The sequence below is a fragment of the Primulina tabacum genome, chromosome 8 (assembly GCF_025594145.1).
Source record: "Primulina tabacum isolate GXHZ01 chromosome 8, ASM2559414v2, whole genome shotgun sequence".
NCBI lineage: Eukaryota > Viridiplantae > Streptophyta > Magnoliopsida > Lamiales > Gesneriaceae > Primulina > Primulina tabacum.
Genome location: NC_134557.1, coordinates 8,905,263 through 8,910,524, shown reverse-complemented (window position 1 = coordinate 8,910,524; position 5,262 = coordinate 8,905,263). Strand labels below are relative to the sequence as shown.

Here is a 5,262-nt window from a genome sequence, read left to right as displayed (position 1 = left end):
ACAAATAATGAATGATAATATGAAAATTAAGACAAAATTTGTGTGAGACGATCTCACGGGTCGTATTGTGAGATAGATATTTTATTTGGGTCATACATGAAAAAATATTACATTTTATGCTAAGAATATTATTTTTTATTGTGATTATCGGTAGGGTTGACCCGTCTCATAAGTTAAGATCCGTGAGACGGTCTTATGAGACGGTATCACATGAGACCCACTCTAAAATTAAAATAAACTTGAGAGAATTCATAATTTTTAGGATATAAATCTGGATATTTTTTTTAAATGCAATTAATAGAAAACTTGAAAAAAGAAAAAGAAGAAAAATGAGAAAGTAAAGTCGGAAAAGAGGAAGCATCAGATTCTGCTTCTCCCATATATAAATAGCAATAACCTTCAATCGTCATTGGCGCACACATCATCCCCTCTTTCTCGAAATTCAAAACGAATTTTGTGCAATAAACCTGACATGGCGGAACAGCTGACGGGCGATCAGATCTCGGAGTTCAAGGAAGCGTTCTCTCTGTTTGACAAAGATGGCGACGGTCAGTAACTTAAGAACCTGCAGATTTTCGTGTGGTATATGTGGATTGTGGCGTATTTTTTCTGTTTTCGTTGTGTGTTTGTATAGATCTATGAAACTGTCCGTGTTAATTGATTTTCAGCTGATATTGGTGTGTTCTGCATTGTGAACTTTGTGGTTGGAGATTTTGTGGGCGAGATATGTGGATCTTACGCCGAGTTTATGTGCATGTTGATGTAAGTTATTTGTGGTGTTTATGTGTGAGTGTGTAGTATCAGTATATATCTGTTTACGAATTATATATGCGCGTCGTGAATTTTTGTGTCTTTACGGGGGAATTAGCTGAAGGATTTATTGGATTGCTAACGTCTCTCGGTTTTAGCTCGTTATATCAGTTAAATTGTTGAGAAAGAAATGTATTTTTGTGTGTCTGCTGTTGTCGATAATGAGGCGTTGTTCCAGATCGAAAGTTTGTTATTTGTCATAAGTGTTCTGCCTGTTTTCCTGTTTTGGAATGCTTTATCTCTTACATTGAATTACGTTATATATATGTTACTTGATTTTGGTTATCAATTTGGTTGGAATGTTCAAGGAAACCTTTGGATTTTCACATCAAGTCCTTTTCAGTCGTGGTTATTACTTATGGTTAGAAAAGATTAGTTATGGACTCTCCCATTTTGTATTCCTGAATTATTGTTATAATTTCCATTTTACTGTAATTTGTTGCGAATTCTGACAGGTTGTATCACTACCAAGAGCTCGGGACTGTAATGCGCTCCCTAGGACAAAACCCCACTGAGGCTGAACTTCAGGACATGATCAACCGAGGTTGATGCTGATGGCAACGGACTATTGACTTCCCTGAGTTCCTTAATCCTGATGGCCCGAAAGATGAAGGATACAGATTCTGAAGAGGAGCTCAAGGAAGCATTCAGAGTTTTTGACAAGGACCAGAATGGCTTCATTTCTGCCGCTGAACTTCGCCATGTCATGACAAATCTGGGGGAGAAGCTCACTGACGAGGAGGTTGATGAGATGATCCGTGAGGCTGACGTGGATGGAGATGGGCAGATCAACTACGAAGAATTTGTGAAGATCATGATGGCCAAGTGAGATCTGAAAAACCCAAAACTAAAATTTTAAGTGTAATTTTCCGAAACAGGAAACAGGCAGATAAGTTCGATGAGATTGTGTCTGCTTGCTCGCTTGTTTCTTTTAAATTGTTATTTAAATGCTGTTTTTTTCTGTATTTTCTTGTTTTTCTTTGTTTACTATTTGGGTTGTTTGGTCTTCAACTATTTCTTTCAACATTTAAGATTGCAAACTAACTTAGAACAAACAAATTCTAGAGCATTTACTTTTGCTTTAACCAGTCACTTATTGGTTGATGAAATTCATGTTCTCTAGTCTTTGTTTCTTTTTAGTTGTAAAATTACCTTTTTTACCTAGCTGTAACTTGCTTTAGTGCTATAATTTTGGGCCCTAGTTCATGATCGTCTCTTGACACATTTAAGCACCTGCTCTCATAAGGGCTTGAGTCGAAGGAGGACCAAAATACAACGAAAAATCTGAAAATTCACGTTGTTCAGACTTCAGGTATATCTTTTTCCCCTTCCGGAGTACAAATTTTGTCTCGCCTTGTTCCATATCTTTTCTGAAATTCAAGCCACTTGGGTGGTAAGCTCTTGAGACCTCTATAATTGCTTTGCCTTCTACTCGTCTCAATCTTCTCATTTTGTGGCTTACCTTTTAGACCCTGCTTCGATATGTACTTTTCTGTAAAGAACTTGTGTATTTGCTTCATGTTTTCTCTATTTTCCAGTTTACTGCACGAAATTCTTCGTCCATCCAGCCAAATTAATCCTAGGATAAGCTATTCGCCTGACTAGCAACTTGTTCTAGGATGCCACTTGTATAGTGGCGTAGACTGAGTTACTTATCAAGACAATTCATGCTGCCATACTGGTGGTGCAGCTTGTCAACAAACAAATGTCACTCTACTTCGTATTTTACATTGGAGATCTGAATCTCCGTTGGGGTTTCTACCCATGTTTGTAGTCGACTAGTCGTCTTATCCTGGTAATTGTCAATTCTATTGTGTCATGCTTGCAAATATTTACTTTTGATTCTCATTAAGAGAGAGATATTAAAACTATATAAATCGTTTCATCTCAAGAAGAAGGGAAAAAAAAAAAACTCTTCTCCCTTTATCCATCTTTTTAAAACCGCTAGTTGGATGTATAAAGAAGAAAGAGAGTACATATATGCTCTTGCTTTCTTTGTTTTCGTTTTCCCCTTTTTAACTTTAGTTTTAGTGCAGCATCTTATCCTTTGAAATCTACATATTATCCGAATGCTTGATCCCTAATCTTGGTATTTTTCTTTTGTATATTTTTCACTCAATTCAGACCCTATTCTTTGTACCTTTGATATCCTTCTTTGTACAATAGTACTAGCTAGAATCTCCAGCCTTCACAAACTGCCACTCATCTTATTCTCCTTTTCCACTCTGTCATCCGGAAATTTCAGTGCCAAAATTCATTATTGCATACATGATAGCCCAATTTCTTTCCTCTGAATTTCTGGATTATGTTATTGGAGAATAGCAATTTCAATGTGACGTGGATATTAATTTATTATTAAACTTGCAAAAACTACATCATTGTTATCATGGTTACTAACGTCTAAAATATTTGAATGAATTATTATCAAATTTATATTACTGGGCTCCAATGTCTATAATTTGATGGGCCAAAGGACAGTGTTTTGCAAAAACTTAAATCCTACTATCCGGGCTTCTAATTAAGCATTTGTTAATTTATGTGCCGTTTTCATATAATCGGGTTTGGGCTATAAGGATCATCTCCGTGGAGTCAAAATAACACAACATTATTATAAATTCTCTTGAAATATGAACTTCGTATTTCGTGAATTTACATCTATATTTATGTTGTATGATATATAGTGCAAATCAGATGGTGTTTCACAAATTATTTCACTGACTGGTCTTTACCATGTACGCACTCTTGATTTTATATCACATTTTCGTGCCATTCACAACTTTTTAACGTCAAAACAAAGTTGATTTTACAATCTAAATGTTGCGAAGCCAGCCCTGAAGTTCTCAGAATTGCAATAATAGGTTGTTGAGGCTTGTTCGTGTGTATCACTCACTCACTCCACCGGAAAAGCAGAGCAAGTTCTGAGTTCTTAAAAAATTAAATCTTCTACCCGTGTTCTAAAGAGTGGTAGAGCTGGAAGCAATGCAGATTTCTTTTCTGTTTTTAAAGTCAAATAACATGAGCCTGGGTTTCGACTTTTAAGCGTTGTATATGAATATTTATGCTGCATCTTAATCCACCATTTGCTGATATCCCATGGTTCCATTCCAACATCTCATCATCTTATCTTACTACTCAAACGACTAACAAGAAGCGGCTATTCGAGATCGTTTCACATAACTTTAAGTACAAAGCTGACCCCAAATAAATGTTGATTAATGCAGAATGCGAAAGCATAAATCGAAGCAAGGAGACGGGAACTCAAAGGAACGACGAATGAAAAGAGCAATGGTAGCAAGATAAGGCGGACGTGGGAGAGGATTCACCAATGTTCTATCCTCTAAGACTCGGTCATCTTCTTCACAATCGTGGTTTTCTGAGTTTGTAAGGATCTCCACTGCTGAAAACCATGCATACTGTATCAAAAGAGAGCTGAGGCTTGTATATGTTTAGAATAATAATGGCAATAAACAACAGTGGTTTCTCTTTTTTTCCTTCTAGAAAACAATACTGTACGTTACACGTTTCATATCAACATCATGATTGTTAAAGCAACCTAAACCAAATCACCATTCACATTCGAGGATTAGAATTACCTCTTGAGAGGTTTGTAATGAACCGCGGTCACGTATTGGACCGGAACCGATGAGTTAGACCAAGAGCAACAACAGGTTGAGCCGACCATCCTCAAACTCTACTACACTATCGAGGTTACAGTACTGTTGTTTTTGTTTGCTTGGAAAAAGCTATAAATCGCTGATGTTTATGAAGGAAGCAACTCATGAACACAAAATGTTAATGGAAGAAATAGATGTATGAGCTAAAATGTGAAATGTTCAGTGACATGGACATCGAGAAGATTACAGAGAACAGTCCATCTCATCTGGTTCACTGGGGATACATCTCACTTTGACTTTGCCATCCACAATCAAAAACGGTGTATGACAGGATCAAGAGAATGGAGTCTGATATTTGGAGTATTTTCCTACATGGATCCATGAAATGTTATAGAAGTTAAAGCCATCTTAAAAGTATCACTACAAAAAAAACGCTAATTTAGACGATACAACAAATTTAGAGTCGCTAATTTAGTGACGTGAGTTTAGAAACGTGGCCAAATTAGCTACTGTTCAATATTCCGTCACTAAAAATAGCGACGTAATATTAAAAATGCCGCATTAATTACGTAGCGATGGTTTTTCAAATAATTATGTCGTTAATTGCGATGAATTTTTAAATTCAATGTCGTCGCAATTTTGAATTTGGAAAATCCATTTCAAATTAGCGACAATTTTCAAAAATCCGTGGCATTAATTATTTAGTGACTATTTTCAAATAATTCCATAGCTAATTGCGACAAATTTGTTTTAAATTAAATGTCGTCTCAATTTTGAATTTTGAAAATCAAATTCAAATCAACAATGTTTTTGAAAAATATGTTGTTAATTAGTGACA

At 35.9% G+C, this 5,262-nt stretch overlaps 1 pseudogene; it reads left to right on the top strand.

Moving 5' to 3' along the window:
- The first annotated feature begins 434 nt into the window (after window positions 1-434).
- LOC142553622 (calmodulin-like) lies at window positions 435-4,132 on the top strand (annotated as a pseudogene).
- Window positions 4,133-5,262: the final 1,130 nt, after the last annotated feature.